The following is an 18,331-nucleotide window of genomic DNA, read 5'->3' on the forward strand; positions in this document are numbered from 1 at the left end:
AACTGGCAATGAAGAAGTCAAACTCTCTCTCTTCGCAGATGACATGATTCTTTATATGGAAAACCCAAAAGACTCCACCCCCAAACTACTAGAACTCATACAGCAATTCAGTAATGTGGCAGGATACAAAATCAATGTACAGAAATCAGTGGCTTTCTTATACACTAACAATGAAAATACAGAAAGGGAAATTAGAGAATTGATTCCATTTACTATAGCATCAAGAACCATAAGATATCTGGGAATAAACATAACCAAAGAGGTAAAGGATCTGTACTCGAGGAACTACAGAACACTCATGAAAGAAATTGAAGAAGACACAAAAAGATGGAAGGAAGACCATTCCATGCTCTTGGATCGGAAGAATAAACATTGTTAAAATGTCTATACTTCTAATGCCATTCCGATCAAAATTCCACCGGTATTCTTCAAAGAGCTGGAGCAAATAATCCTAAAATTTGTATGGAATCAGAAGAGACCCTGAATTGCTAAGGAAATGTTGAAAAACAAAAATAAAACTGTGGGCATCATGTTACCTGATTTCAAGCTTTACTACAAAGCTGTGATCACCAAGACAGCACAGTACTGGCATAAAAACAGACACATAGACCAGTGGAACAGAGTAGAGAGCCCTGATATGGACCCTCAACTCTATGGTCAGTTAATCTTCGACAAAACAGGAAAAAATATACAGTGGAAAAAAGACATTCTCTTCAATAATGGTGCTGGGAAAACTGGGCAGCTATATGTAGAAGAATGAAACTCAACCATTCTCTTATATCGTACACAAAGATAAACTCAAAATGGATAAAAGACCTCAACATGAGACAGGAATCCATCAGAATCCTAGAGGAGAACATAGGCAGTAATCTCTTCGATATCAGCCACAGCAACTTCTTTCATGATATGTCTCCAAAGGCAAAGGAAACAAAAGCCAAAATAAACTTTTGGGACTTCATCAAAATCAAAATCCTTCTGCACAGCAAAGGAAACAGTCAAGAAAACAAAGAGGCAACCCACGGAATGGGAGAAGATATTTGCAAATGACAGTACAGACAAAAGATTGATATCCAGGATCTATAAAGAACTCCTCAAACTCAACACACACAAAACAGATAATCATATCAAAAAATGGGCAGAAGATATGAACAGACACTTCTCCAATGAAGACATACAAATGGCTATCAGACACATGAAAAAATGTTCATCATCACTAGCCATCAGGGAGATTCAAATTAAAACCACATTGAGATATCACCTTACACCAGTTAGAATGGCCAAAATTAGCAAGACAGGAAACAACATGTGTTGGAGAGGATGTGGAGAAAGGGGAACCCTCTTACCCTGTTGGTGGGAATGCAAGTTGGTGCAGCCTCTTTGGAGAACAGTGTGGAGATTCCTCAAGAAATTAAAAATAGAACTTCCCTATGACCCTGCAATTGCACTACTGGGTATTTACCCCAAAGATACAGATGTAGTGAAAAGAAGGGCCATCTGTACCCCAATGTTTATAGCAGCAATGGCCACGGTTGCCAAACTGTGGAAAGAACCAAGATGCCCTTCAACGGACGAATGGATAAGGAAGATATGGTCCATATACACTGTGGAGTATTATGCCTCCATCAGAAAGGATGAATGCCCAACTTTTGTATCAACATGGACGGGACTGGAAGAGATTATTCTGAATGAAATATGTCAAGCAGAGAGAGCAATTATCATATGGTTTCACTGATTTGTGGAGCATAACAAATAGCATGGAGGACATGGGGAGTTAGGAGAAGGGAGTTGGGGGAAATTGGAAGGGGAGGTGAACAATGAGAGACTATGGACTCTGAAAAACAATCTGAAGGGTTTGAAGAGGTGGGGGGCTGGGAGGTTGGGGGAACCAGGTGGTGGGTATTAGAGAGGGCACGGACTGCATGGAGCACTGGGTGTGGTACAAAAACAATGAATACTGTTATGCTGAAAATAAATTAAAAAAAAATGATTATTAAAAAAAAAGAAAATGTATGTACATTCCTGGACATGTTAAGATAAAGGCAGTAACTTTCTCTAGAGAGATTTAGAGACATCCTTTCCTGGAGATATTCCATGGTGATAAAAATTACCTCTCTTTCTGTGGAAAAGAGGATGTGCAGGAATGGCCTGGTTTTTCAGTAGCCCCAATAGAGGGTCAGAGTTTGCAAAACTTGGGGTTCCTCTTCTATGACTCATCCTCACTATGCCTCACTGTGGAAACCAGGCTGGGGGAACCAGCATTGCTGGGCCACTCTGGCTGCTCCTTTCATTACAAGTAATAAACTGTCTTTGCACCCGGAAAAAAAAAAAAAAAAAAAGAAGTTCCTTATTAAGAGCTTCCATCTTTGTAAGAAATTCTGAACATTAAAATTCATCATAACTTGATTCTAAAGTAACAGATCCATGTGATTTTAGGAAAAGAATATATTTCTCATAGATACCGCTTTAACAAGTCATTTAAATCATAAAAAAAATTGTCTTTGCTGGTATTATCAGTGTCATAGGAAATGATGTCATCTCATCTTTCATGTCATAACTCAGAAGAACACCTTTAGTCTTGTCAGATAGCATACTTCAATACATTTCCTTAAAAGGGTTTTTTTTTTTTAATTTTAGATTTTTTTCCAACTCTATAATAATAATAATAATAATAACTCTAAAAATATACACACACACACAACTCTGTAAATATACACAATTTCACTGCTCCTCTTCAACAAATTTAAAAATAGAAAAAGACCAAATAATTTCTGAGCAAACTTTTCCTCAAGAGTTAACATTCCCTTCTACTTTCACTTACCTGATGAAGAGTGATGTTGAGCATCTTTTCATGTGTCGACAGACACATGAACATCTGGATGTCTTCTTTGGAAAAATGTCTATTTATGTTTTCAACCCATTTCTTAACTGGATTATTCATTTTTGGGGTGTTGAGTTTGAAAAATTCTTTATAGCTTTTGGATACTAAGCTTTTTCAGATATGTCATTTGCGAATATCTCCTCCCAGTAAAAGGTTGCCTTTTACTTTTGTTGATTATTACCTTTGCTGTGCTGAAGCTTTTTATCTTAAAATCCCAATAGCTCATTTTTGCTTACCTCAGAAGACATGTCTAGTAAGAAGTTTATATGACCTAAGTCACAAGGGTTGCTAATGGTGTTCTCCTGCAGGATTTTAATGGTTTTCTCTCTCTCATTTAGGTCTTTAATTCATTTTGAGTTTATTTTTGTGGATGGTGTAAACAAGCGTCCAGTTTTACTCTTTTGGATGTTGTTGTCCCCACACCATGTGTTGAAGACACTGTCTTTTTTCCATTGGATATTTTTTCCTGTTTTGTTGAAGACTAGTTGATCATACAGATGTGTGTCCATTTCTGGGGTTTCTGTTGTTTCATTTATCTGTGTCTGTTTTTGAGCCAGTACCATCCTATCTTGATGACAACAGCTTAAAGTCTGGAATTGTGGTGACTCTTGGCTTTTCTTTTTCAGGATTGCTTTGGATATTTTATGGTTCCATACACATTTCAGGATTGCTTGTTCTAGGTCTACAAAAAACATTGGTGATATTTTCATGGGGGTTGCATTAAATGTGTAGATTGTTTTGTCTAGTCAAACATTTTAACAGTATCTGTTCTTTCACTCCATGAGCCTGGGATTTTTTTTCATTTCTCTGTGTCACCTTCAATTTTTTTCTTAAGTGTTCAATATGTTCAGAGTACAGGTCTTTTACCTCTTTGGTTAGGTTTATTCTAGGTATCTTATGGGGTTTGGTGCAATCGTAAATGGGATTTATTCCTTGATTTCTCTTTCTGCTGCTTCATTGTTAGTGTACAGAAGTGCAATGGATTTCTGTATGTTTATTTTATATTCTGTGACTTTGCTGAATTTATGTATCAGTTTTAATATTTTTATACAGTCTCTTGAGTTTCTTATGTAGAATATCATGTTATCTGTGACTAGTGAGATACAACCTCACAAATGTCAGATGGCTAAAATTAACAACACAGGAAACAACAGATTCTGGTGAAGCTGTTGATAAAGAGAAACCCTCTTGCACTCTTGGTGGGAATGCAAACTGGTACAGCCACTCTAGAAAACAGTATGGAGGTTCTTCAAAAAGTTAAAAATAGCACTACCCTAAAACCTAGCAATCACACTTAGGTACTTACCCAAAGGATATAAAATCATTGATTTGAAGGGGCATATGCACCCCAATGTTTAGAGCAACATTATCAACAATAATAAAATTATGGAAAGAATCCACATATCCATTCAGTAAAGAAGATATATATATATATATATATATAGATATCTATATAGATAGATATAGATAGATATAGATTGATGATAGATAGATAGATAGATAAATTACTCAGCCATCAAAAATAATGAAATCTTGCCATGTGCAACAATGTGGATGGAGACTATTAAGCTAAGCAAAATAAGTCAGAGAAAGACAAATACCATATGATTTCACACATATGTGGAATTTAAGAAATAAAACAGATGAACATAGGGGAAAGGAAAAACAAAAAACAAAAAACGATGGAGAGGAAGGCATACCATAACAGACTCTCAAGTATACAGAACAAACTGAGATTGCTGGAGGGGAGGTGGGCAGGGGATGTGATAAATAGATGATGGGTATTAAGGAGGGCACTTGCTGTGATGAGTAGTGGATGCTATATGTAAGTGATGAATCACTAAATTCTAGTCCTCAAAACAATATTACACTATATGTTAACTAACTGGAATTTAAATAAAAATTGAAAAAATAAAAAAATAAAAAAAGTAGGGTGGTCTAGGTAGCTCAGTTAGTTAAGCATCTGCCTTTGGCTCAGGTCATGATCTTAGGGTCCTGGGATCAAGCCCCACATTGGGCTCCCTACTCTGCAGGGACCCTACTTCTCCCTCTCCCTCTGCTACTACCCTTGCCTGTGTGCTTTCTCTCTCTCTCTCAAATAAATAAATAAAATCTTTAAATAATAATAATAATAGTAATAATAATAATATCAATTAAAATATAAAATAAAAAGGATTTTCATGAAAATAAAATTTTAAAAAACTAACAATTTCATTTTGTTTTATTATGTTCCCATTGTTTTCCCACAGTTAAATTTTATTCCTAGAATATTTTTTCTTATTTATTTACTTATTTAGTTATTTACTATGGTAGAAATAATTGCAATCCCAACAAATCCATCTACAAATTCTACTGATTTTAAAGGTTTAAAAATTTGTTAATGGTAAGGTAATTTTAAGTGAGTTGCTATATTTTGTAAGAAATTTGAGTGTGAAAGCAATTTAAAAGTAAAAGGATGTGTGGTTTATTCTCTCTTTTCCTGCCTTTTTATCTGTTTATAATCTTATTTGTGATTCAAAAACTTAAAATATAAGTTCATTAGTTTTAAGTGAAGTATTAATCTCTTTTCAGTAAGAGCAATATTTCTCAACAACTTCACAAATACTGCTTTTGGTCCTGCAATATATACTTCTTTAAGTTTCTTCACATTTTAACAAATAAGTTCATAATAACTTTGCTTTGAGTATCCTACTTACCAAAGAGTTTAGATTGTTTAATACTATAATGGTGAATAGAACATGTAAACTAAAGCTGGTATACAAAAGTAACCTAAATTTATAGTTACTATGTCCATCACAGTCAATAAAATATTTTTGAGTACTTCTTATTAATCTAGCTTCCATCTAGATGTCAAAGATAAAGAAATATTTCATATTTACAGCCCTCACATTATTTAAATATTAAAAAAAGACAGGACAAAAAGGCTAAGTGGGAGGACGCCTGGGTGGCTCAGTTGGTTAAGCGGCTGCCTTCGGCTCAGGTCATGATCCCAGCGTCCTAGGATAGAGTCCCACATCTGGCTCCTTGCTCAGCAGGAAGCCTGCTTCTCCCTCTGCCTCTGCCTGCCACTCTGCCTGCCTGTGCTCACTCACTCTGACAAAACAAACAAACAAACAAACAAACAAAAAACCTAAGTGGGAAAGGAGAGATAAATAAAAACTTGTTAAGGATAATAAGAAAAAAAATTACCTTTTTTTCTGTATTCTTCCTTTATTTTTCTACTTAGCTATAATTCTCAATATTTCATTACGAATATAATAATTTATTGAATATTTAATAGTTGAATCATTTAACAGTGCATGTACTCATTTATTGGACTATCAAAATAATACCCATCTCCATTGTCTACATAATTTCTTAGCGCTTATAATAATGATAAAGGCCCTGTTATTTATTTTTATTTGTTATTTATTTATTTATATTATTTGGTCCTCACAATGTTTGTGAACCTAACTAAAGGCATTTTTTAGCATAACTTGAGAAAGGAATGTTTTACTTGGGTTCTGTCCAACTACTGAAATTTTGAGGTTACATATTTGCTCAAAAGTTTGCTTGGTAACTTAAGAAGATAATATAAATAATTCAAAATCATTTGAAGTTAGTAATCCCATCTCCCCTCGTATTAATGTTACCAAAACAACAAACTCTTTAGCAGCAAGGGATATATCTTCAATATTTAGTGTATAGCCTATCAAATAATGGATGCGAAGTATACAGTGGAATGGTGGCATACATTAATAAATTGTTAAATATCAGGGTTGACCTTCTTGATATTATTCCTTAATTTTTATCAATAAATTACTAAAATTTCTGTTTTTTATTAAAAATAATTTCATATATATTTATTATACTAAAAGGCAATGGTATTTTGTTTAAACAAATTTTCTTGTTAGGAAAAATCACTTTACTTTACACTCATGAGTGTTGCTTTCTCCAGCTTTAGTAGCTAGTTCTAATTGTCTGGAATGTGTTAAACTATTATATGAATTTTCATGTTACATCATCCTAGATTTGTTGAAGGTTTCTAACTATCACAAGCTGTACAGGCGAAGAGAGAGGAAAAACAAAACAAAACAAAAAGAATGAGAATCCCTTCTTTGGATATGCTGAAATGCCAGAAATGGAATTTTAAATGTAGATTAGAGTTTAAATGTTATCTAGTTAAAGCATTGCTCTATAACACAGAATACTGAAATCTGAGGAGGTAACTAATTCAGCTTTCTGAGCCAGCTCAGGCCTCAGCATTGATTTAATCCAGATCACCTTGCCCAGATAGTGTCTATTCACATTCAATTAATTCATTTCCACTTTATTGTTTCCAAATGAAGCATCCTTGTAGTTTTTCTTGTTCTGCTACAGTAGTTTCTTCTTATCTTCAGTAATCTAGAAAATTAAAATTATTTTTCCTAGATCATACTTTTTTTAAAGAGATTTTTTAAAATATTATTTATTTATTTGAGATGGGAAGAGAGAGAACGAGAGTGAGCACAAGCAGGTAGAAGAGCAGAGGGAGAAGGAGAAGGTGACTTCCTGCTGAGCAGGGAGCCCAATGTGGGGCTTGATCCCAGGACCCTGGGATCATGACCTGAGGTGAAGGCAGATACTTAATGACAGAGCCACCCAGGCACCCCATTTCTAGATCATTCTTGCATATATATATATGTATATATATATACATATATATATATATTTTAATTATGAGAATGTGAGAGATTATTCCTGATTTGAATGTGTTTTACAAAGAGCCATTTATTTAACTGCCTTCTTTGATGATGATTGGGATTTAGATTTTTAGGGTTTTCTTTTATACTGTTCTGTCAAGAATAACATTTTAAAGTTTCATTTTGCATCATGGTCGATAGTTGGCACAATGTAAATGGAAACTCCTTTATGAAAGAATAAATAGTCAATGAAAAATACAGTGCACTACTAAATGAACTAAACAAATCATTTCCTAAAATATAGTTATATAGGCATACAAAATCTCCCAGAGAAAAATAGTAAAGAACAAATGAATCTTATTTACTATATTTTGTTAGGCTATCCAGAATGTTGTTGTGTTTCCAAATGCATATGTTTTTACTTTTAAGTAATTAAGATTTAAAGGGGAAGCTGTGTGGCTCAGTTTTTTAAGAGGCTGACTCTTGGCTTTGGCTCAGATCATAATCATGGGGTGCTGGGATCAAGTTCTGCACCAGGCGCTACACTCAGCAGGGAGTCCACTTGAGACTTTCTCCCTCTGCCTATCTCCCTTCTAAGCTCTCTCTCTCTCTCTCTCTCAAATAAGTAAATCTTTAAAAAATAATTACAATTTAAAGAAATAAACAAAATTCAAGGCAAATCCACTACATAGAGAAAATAACTGTTGGTTTTTGGATGTTTACAAATAATTTCTTTGTAAATATATGTTTACAAACAAATTCAAATTGCAGGTTCAATTTAGTATCCAGAATTTTCACTGTGCATTATATTCACCATGTACTATATTATCATGGGGTTAACAATGGTCCATAAATTTAATATAACTTATGGCTGGTTTCAGTCTATGATATACTATTATCTGGGAGTGTGCTGTTTTTCCCTGGCTTCATGTTCTTTGCAGGGGGAAACTCTACTATGATACTTCTCACTTACTGCTCCTACATATTCATGAATTTGAGAGAAAAAATAGGCCCTGTGTGTCTTAGCAACTAATGGGATATATTTTGATATTTACATGCCTACACATATTATGTGTTATAGTCTTCTCTTTTACATGCAGAAAAAAGGTTAACCCCTTTTCTGCAGAGGTCTGAAAATGTGAGACAGTGCCCAAGTAGCTGAATTCATCTAATTCGAATTTCTTGCAGATCTAAGGCCTGTTGTTTTTCACTTGACTGCCTCCTTTTCCATCTGTCAATTGGTTCCAAATTCTGGTACAGAAGAGAATACATTGCGGCATCTGGGTGGCTCAGTGGGTTAAAACCTCTGCCTTCAGCTCAGGTCATGATCTCAGGATCCTGGGATCGAGCCCCGCATCGCATGGGGCTCTCTGCTCAGTGGGGAGCCTTCTTCCCCCTCCCTCTCTCTCGGCCTGCCTCTCTGCCTACTTGTGATCTCTATCAAGTAAATAAGTAATAAAAAAACTTAAAAAAAAAAAAGAAGAGAATACATTATTTATTTAAGCTTCTTAAAAAAATCTAACAATCTGGGGCACCTGGGTGGCTCAGTGGGTTAAAGCCTCTGCCTTCAGCTCAGGTCATGATCCCAGGGTCCTGTGATCGAGCCCACATCAGGCTCTCTGCTCGGCAGGGAGCCTGCTTCCTCCTCTGTCTCTCTCTCTCTGCCTGCCTCTCTCTGTCTACTTGTGATCTCTGTCAAATAAATAAAAATAAAATCTTAAAAAAAAGAAATCTAACAATCTCAATGTACTTATAAATTTATATTTTTTAAAGTTTATCTTTTCTAATGTTTGGTTACTGTTAATAAATATGATAAAATTTTACAAATAAATTATTGTGTATGTGAGGAATTTTTTTAGATCAGCATTCCAGAAAGGGTTTATTATGTCAAGATGCATAAGGATTGGTAAGTTTTCTGATAAATAGCACAAAATTAATTTTTAATTATAATTTAAACAGAATTTGAAGAGACAGCCCATTCATTATTCTTATCTATGTTGATGCCTGCTATTTTTGAAAATCTTGCTAAGTTGATCAACTATGTAATTATTTTTATCTGCATTTCATTGATTAGTAACATTGTAAAATATGAAATGATTAATTAGCAATTATCTTTTTCCATATCCTCAAAAAAAATTAAAAAAATTAGAAGTACTACATGACCTGTGTTCATTCCATTAATTTTCTGTTCTCATTTCCTGTTACTTTCCCATCTATTTATTCTGACCACAGTGGCTTATTTTTTAATGTGTGCATAAAAATATATATGTATATGGATTTTAAGTGTTCTCCTGCCCAAAATTTGATAATAATTTATGTAGAGCTGTATCTTGTTATTTTCAATGACAAGTCTTTATCTTATGCTAGTACATTCACTTTTGCAAATAAGATCTTTAAAATCTGCACTGTTTCCATTCTATTACAATGTGTTTGTATGTTAAATTATTCCCAGTCATTTAGTTTTATATTTAGACAAAAATAAACATTTCTAATTTTCCTGAGAAAATTTTAAAAACCTCCTTATATACTGTTTATTTATTATTTTTTAAGATTTTATTTATTTGACAGAGACACAGCAAGAGGGAACACAAGCAGTGGGAGAGAGAGAGGGAAAAGCAGACTCCCTGCCAAGCAGGGAGCCCAATGAGGGGCTCGATCCCAAGACCCCTGGATCATGAGCTGAGCTGAAGGCAGATGGTTAATGATGGAGCCACCTAGGCATCCCTGTTAATTTATTGTTAATAAGGTGTTTCATCTAATCACTACCTCCCAGCATTACAATTTATTAATTATTCCTTCAAATTAACATTCACTTATTATGATGAGCACTGAATAATGTATAAAATTGTTGAATCATTGTATTTTATACTTGAAACTAATATAACATTGAATATTAGCTATATTCATATTAAAATTTAAAAACAATAAAAATCAGTAAATTTACTGTGGAAAATATGCTTATTATTTAATTATTCATCTTTAATAGTATTATTAATAGTACATATAGCTATTATTATTGTTCTAATTGCAGGGTTGTGTGTGTGTGTGTGTGTGTGTGTGTGTGTGCATGAAGTGCCTCTTATTTCATTTTCCCAGTTTTAAAATCAGTGTTAACATTGAAACTTTTAAAAAGATCATTAACATTTTGACTTGTTTCTTCAAAATATAATGCCATCTTTATTTCTTTGATTTATTTACCCATTTACAAATGTTAATAATGTATGTATTTTTTTTCTGAATATTTTCTATGTCTTTTTTACTTATGACATATTTTCCCAAACTGATGATATGTTATAATTAGTATTTGATTCTAGCTGTTTTATACTCTTAATTTTTTTTAAGATTTTATTTATTTATTTGACACAGAGAGAGAGATCACAAGTAGGCAGAGCAGCAGGCAGAGACAGAGGGGAAGCAGGCTCCCTGCTGAGCAGAGAGCCCGATGTGGGGCTCAATCCCAGGACCCTGAGATCATGACCTGGGCCGAAGGCAGAGGCTTTAACCCCCTGAGCCACCCAGGGACCCCTTTATGCTCTTAATTTTACATTAACTAGTTCATTATATATTTTACATGATCATAAAATGATGGGTTTCTTTTCAAAAATCTTTAATAAACAATACATTGCCTGCTTGTATCAGAATTTTATTTAACATATATTCAATCCATGTGTTTAAGGAGCCACACTTAAGAATAAGAATAAAAATCTTATTACACAAATTGCCTCAGCAATAAGCCATAGAAAATATGAAACAAGAAGAGGCATTCTTTTTTTTTTTTTTTTTAAAGATTTTATTTAATTATTTGTCAGAGAGAGAGAGGGAGAGAGAGCAAGCACAGGCAGACAGAATGGCAGGCAGAGGCAGAGGGAGAAGCAGGCTCCCTGATGAGCAAGGAGCCCGATGTGGGACTCGATCCCAGGACGCTGGGATCATGACCCGAGCCGAAGGCAGCTGCTTAACCAACTGAGCCACCCAGGCGTCCCAAGAAGAGGCATTCTTGAAAACAAAATCTATTAGATTAAAGTGAAACTACCACATGAAGGAAAAATTATACTTGAATTATTAAAAATAAACTGAAAATGTAGATATTAAATGAAAAACCTCTGGAATATATTAACATTATATAAGTACACCAGAAAGAGATGGTTATCATGTAAAGGTATTCAAGTTAGTACATGAAAAAGTCTAAAGAGAGCCTTCTAGGGTCTGAGAGGAAAATATATAAATTTAAATGATCAGAGAGAAAACAAGGACAAAACACAAATGCAAGAGATATAATATATTTGTAGTTAAATAATTGAAGAATATTTGATGACAATTTGTTAAGACTATTAAGTAACAAGATGTATTGAAAATAAGTACTGGCGGAGCCTGTGTGGCTCAGTCAATTAAGCATTTGCCTTTGGTTGAGGTCATGATCCCAGGGTCCTGGGATCGAGTTCCATGTTGGGCTCCCTGCTCAGTGTGGAGCCTGCTTATCCCTCTCCCTTTGCCTGCCCCTCCCTCTGCTCCTCCTCCCATTCCTGCTTGTGTGCTCTCTCTCTCAAAAATAGGTAAATAAAATCTTTTTTAAAAAATCTAAAAAACTAAATTAAATTAAGTTAAACTCAGCAACAAACAGAGTTTTGGAGGGAAGGAGGGTGAGGAGCTGGGTAAGCCTGGTGGTGGGTATTATGGAAGGCATGTATTGCATGGAGCACTGGCTGTGGTGTGTAAACAATGAATTTTGGAACACTGAAAAAAAATTAAATTAAAAGAAAAAAAAAAAAGAATAGCCCATGTTCCAAATGTAAGGAGCTTGGAAGTCATCAATCCATCCTAACAACAAATAGGAAGCTGAACAGGCTGAAATATCAACAACTTTTCTTGGATCCTTTAGGGAGGTGAGCACACAGGGCAAGGTGCTGTCTGCAAACCTGGAGAAACAGAGAAACATAAAGCAGAGTCACAAGTGGAAACTGTTGTAGGAACTAGTGCCGCAGGTAGGGAACCCTGAACTGTAATTTATGCATTGCATGAAGGCCCTGTGTGGACATTGTGAGAGTTAAAGACTCCCAGAGAAACAATTCATGAAAAAATGAAATACCCCCTACAAACCCATTAGAATGGATATACATATATTTTTAAATCTGACAATACCAACTGCTAGCAAGGATATAGAGCAACAGGAATTCTCAGTCATTGTTGGTGGATATGACAAATGATACAATTCATTTGGCAAGAAAATTTGGTAGCTTTTTAGTAATCTAAACATACTCTTACCATGTGATTTAGTTATAGTGCTTCTAGGTATTTATCCAACTGATTTGAATATCTATGTCCACATGAAAACCTGCACATGAATGGAAGCAACTAAGATGTCATATAATAGGTGAATAGAAAAAAAAATAACTATGGTATATTTATACAATAGAATATTTTAAACAATGAAAACAACTATTAAAATATGGATAGATATAGAAGAACTTTAAACAAATTTTGCTAAGTGAAAGAAGCCAATGTGATTCCAATTATATGACATTTTGGAAAAGCCAAAACTATAAATACATTAACCAGATCAGTGGTCAAGATGAGATGTATGTAAGATGAAGTGAAGTGCAGGGGAATTTTTTTAGGTTGGTGGAACTGTTCTTTTTTTTTTTTTTTTTTTTTAAAGATACTTACTTATTTATTTATGAGAGAGAGTGTGTGCAAGTAAGGGGAAGGGCTGAGGGAGAGGGAAAAGTAGAGAAACCCAAGCAGACTCAGCACTTATCACAAAGCCTAATGTGGGACCTGATCCCATGAAGACACCAAGATTATGACCTGAGACAAAATCAAGAGTCTGATGTTTAACTGATTGAGCCATCCAGGTGCCCATTTGCTTGAATTATTCTATATGATACTTAATGATGGATATATGACATTATGCAGTTGTTAAAATTCCAAAAATTTAATGGCAAGAAGTGAACTTTATGTTATTTCTTAGGATTTCGAGGACTATAGGAAGGAATGTAGATTTAGACGAGAGAATCTAATTGTATTACAAATATATGCAACAACTTTGCTGAAGAAGATGGAGGAACTGGTGCTAATATATATATAATTTTAAAAATGTCTAGAGCCTGTAATACTAATGGCAAAAGAATGTGCATGTAAGCACTATATTTTATTTATTTTATTTTTTTTATTTTTAAAGATTTTGTTTATTTATTTGTTAGAGAGAGAGAGCGAGCACAGGCAGACAGAGTGGCAGGCAGAGGCAGAGGGAGAAGCAGGCTCCCTGCCAAGCAAGGAGCCCGATGCGGGACTCTATCCCAGGACGCCGGGATCATGACCTGAGCCGAAGGCAGCTGCTTAACCAACTGAGCCACCCAGGCATCCCAAGCACTATATTTTAATTGATAAAGTTTTTTTTTTTTCCAGTGGGAGTAGAGGTTAATTTTTCCTAATATATCATAAATGTATACTGAAATTGAAAAATTAAGTAAGTGGAAAATATTTGGTAGTATCCAGGTTTGTTACTATTGAAGTGGCAATTTATAGATCTTCAAGGGGAGGAGGTTACCACTGGATTCATGTGACGATGGATTAGAGATGAAGATGTTAGTATGAAACTCATGTTTGGCTTCATATAGGTACAGATGGTTTCATTAGAAATATTTATACATATGTATATATCCACAGGTTGGTTAACACATATACATTGCCTTTGTCTGCCAACCAAAAATCCATAAAAACAATGACACTCAGTAGCAAGGACGCAAAGCACTCAGATCTTGGTTCCTAATAAAATGAGTCAGAGTTCCTTGAACAAATGGATGAGTCCAGTGTTGGATTATCTGATTTATAAGATGAGTCTGGAGCATATTGTAGAGTCAGAAACCTAGGAAATATAAGGAGAATAGAGTATAGAGGAAGAAAGGAATGAAAGAAGACAAACACCATATAGATGAAGGTAGATCAAGGGGACACATTAGAATTCCCCAATGGTTAAAACTGGAAAAATTCATGTAAAAAATATATAAATTAGTATTGGATTGCAAGCCAAAACATAAAATGAATATCTATGAGTCCATACTAATATAAATGAATGACTGAAAAAATAAATGGGTAAGAATTAAAAAAATATCAACCATGCAGCATTCTACATAATTTATGCCAATATTCTGGCTTCAGTGAGGGGTGTCATAGCTCCTTCTCCTTTAGGGTGAGCTGTGCATAGTGACTTCCTTCTAAAGAGTACAAGATCAAAATAATGAAAAAATAATACTTTAATAGTAGAGAAAGCTGACAAACACTACATCAATCTAGAGATCAAGGTCAACATCAACTAAGCTGAATCGTATTGATAGTATTTACACTTTATATGATAAGATTAAAATGTCAATTCACCTTTGTGGTCTTTCTCTTCATAAGCCATAACCCTAGCCTAATTATGACAAAAAACAGTGGAAAAATTGTGATTCTGTAGGAGCATTTTACAAATAAACACACACACACACACACACACACACACACACACAAAACAAAAAAACAAAACTGGCCAGTACTCCTCAAAAATTTCAAAGTCATCAAAAAGGAAAAAAAAAAGTTTAAGAAACTGTCATAGACAAATGGAACCTAAGAAGAAATGACAAATATCTTCAAGAAGACATAGTGATATCATGGGATAGAAAAAAATAAATGAGGTAGAATCAAGAAACTTTCAATAAATTATGGACTTTAGTTAATAAATAACCTAACAGTATTGGTTTATTTTTCATTGACTATAGCAAATGCATCATGCTAACATAAGATGTTAACAATAGGAGAAACTTAGGGGTGATAGATAAGGGGAGGTCCCTATACCATCAAAGCTGGGGACATCATAATTCTTGACTTCAAGTTATATATTACAAAACTGTAGTACCCAAAACAGTATGCTATTGGCATAAAAATAGACACAAGATCAATGGGGGAGAATAGAAACCTAAGAAATGGATCCACAACTATATGGTCAATTAATCCCTGACAAATGAGGCAAGAATATAGAAGGGGAAAAAGTCTCTTCAACAAAAGTATTAGAAAAACTGGATAGAAGCATGCAAAAGAATGAAGGTGGACACTTCTCTTGCATCACACACACACACACACACACACACACACACACACATTGAAATGGATGAAAGACCTAAACGTGAGACCTGAAATTCTAAAACTCCTAGTGGAGAACATAGCCAGTAACCTCTTTGACACTGGATATAGCAACTTCCTTCTAGATATGTCTCCTGAGGCAAGGGAAACATAAACAAAAATAAACTATTGGGACTACTCAGTTTTTTAAAAATAAATTTAAAACTCTTCTAAAGAAAAAAGTCATTTATAATATAAAATGAAAAACAAAACAAAACTTACAGACAATTATGATATCAAAGCTGAATTTCCCAAGCCAAATCCAAGTTTCTTTCCCTCCCCAGCTTAGGATCCCTGCAGCCTGTCCTATTAGAGGAAAGATTGGCTTCTCTACTTTGAGCCTTCTTACTTTTCAGTTGTTCACAGCAATTCACTTTGCTGCCTTTGCACATCTGAAGTAGGAATGGAAGAGAAATGATAAAGAGACAATAATGATAAAATTCTGACATCTAGAAACCACAAAAGCGGGATTAACCTGGACTGGAGTCCAGAAAGATTATTTTTAGAGGAAAATTTTGACATGGTATATGTTGTCATAAGTGATGGGTATTATTCAACGTTAGCCTAGAATAAGGTAGTCAATTAGTTTGATGCCGACTGAGATTTCCTTTTTGGGACTTCCACCCCCAACTACCAGCCCATGTGGGTGTCATTGTCTGCAAACTGCTTACAGCCGGACTGGTCCACAGAGGGTATCCTGAGTTACCTGGAGCTGCCTTACCAAAGTTGCTTGGAGCTATGCCACTCCTGAAAGGGGATAGCTCTTGTCCGTGAGTAATGGAAGCATGTAAAAATGTCTGTGCCCTGAGTCAGAACATATAGTTGATGCCCTTTATGCTCTTAGACTCTTCCTGGGATCAGGATAAAGCTGGACTTAGCTGATGCCTTGGTTTGTTCATTCACATCCCAAGTCCTATCTCTACTCTGTTCTGAACAGTTTCATCTGAGCACGTTCCCTTGATAATAGCTTGCATAAGAATCTCAACTTTAGTACATACTTCTAGAGAATCTACCTAAGAGAAAGAAAAAAAAAAATGCCTCAAACTTTGTACCTACCTCTCCTTTCTTCTTGTATGTGTGGCTTCATCCAACGTCAATCCAATTTTTTTGATGAAGCCACCTTCCCTCCTCAAACTACCATTTTTCACGGCCTTTAGCAAAGAGAAATCTTTGAGGTACTCTGTTATTTTCAGCCTGAATGAAATTCAAACAGAATCATTAACAGTGTTATCTAACTAGGATAAGAGTTAAATATATCTATTTAAATATATGTCCATACTTACATATTTATATATACTACATACATCTTAACATGAGATTAAATATATGCAAAATATAATGTATGCCTGTGTATATAAATAGGTACATATAATATACACAATAAATATATAATGTACATATATTAATATCACCACATTATAATTCATATTTAACAGTATAATTTTTATTATTTGTAGACATCACTAATAAATTCACATAGTTTAATATTAGTATTATGACAATTATAAATAAAGGGTTTTTACAAGATTTAGAGATGATAATTTCCAAAATTTCAGTATTCACTTCAGTTTTCTTTAGACTATTACTTTTTTTAATAAAGAAAATACAGAGGCTTTTTGTTTCAATAAAGAAAGGCAACAACATGCCAGAAATGCAATGTTGCCTCCAGTATGGTAATATATTCATTTTGAAGACTGTTTTGCTGTGGACAGAACATAGTTTAAATCCTGAGTACACAGGAGACAGCAGTTGGCATGTGCTCTTCAGTTTGACAACTCAACTTAGGTTTTATACAGCTCAGCACATCTTTATTAGTACATCAAGCACTGTTATGGCTTAGAACAGGAGCTATGCTTAGGTACTCATGAGAGGTGGAGTAGTAAAGGAGAAAGTTTCTATAAAATGTAGATTGTTAAAAAGGCATCCAGTTTTGTGATATCCTCTCTTCCTTACCACCCCAGCAAAATGGTGATTCCAAAATTAATCTGTTAAAATGATTATTTTGATTCAAGTAGAAAAAAGTCATTCTTTAAGTACTGAGTAAATGCAAGATACTGTCTTAAGTCCTAGGTTTGCAGGATTAAATAAGACATATCATTTCATTAAATATATGAATATATAGGAATACATGAATATATATAAATTTGCCCTCTAACCAAAGATATTTCTTCTGATCAAAGAATACATTCAATGTTACCAATGTGCAGAAATGGACAAAGAGACACTATTGAATGATTTTCTTTATCCTTTATTATCCACAGAAATAATAAAATGTTTGTTGCTCAAAATAGGTGATGAAAAGGCATGGTAAAAGTGCATAACTTAAATTGAATAAGGAGGAAATATATATAGAGAGAGTACTACTCTGAAAAATTTCTAGAATGAGGAAGTGTGAATAAAGGAATAGGAGAGGATGCAAATATAAAACTAAATCTCTTTCCCACATAGCAACTTCCTTTTTCCTCATTCAGTAGTCTTAGACAACATTTAAATTTATATGAACCCAAAGAGGCTTATATTAATGCAAAAGATGCAATATCATTGGATTTTACAGTGTATAATTCTATAGGCACTTGGGGGTGGATAATTATTTACCCCATCTAGCTAACTTAGGGAAAACTATGAATGCAGCTCCATT

Source organism: Enhydra lutris, unplaced genomic scaffold (genome assembly GCF_002288905.1).
Source record: "Enhydra lutris kenyoni isolate GAN:26980312 unplaced genomic scaffold, ASM228890v2 scaffoldscaffold21, whole genome shotgun sequence".
NCBI classification, from domain to species: domain Eukaryota; kingdom Metazoa; phylum Chordata; class Mammalia; order Carnivora; family Mustelidae; genus Enhydra; species Enhydra lutris.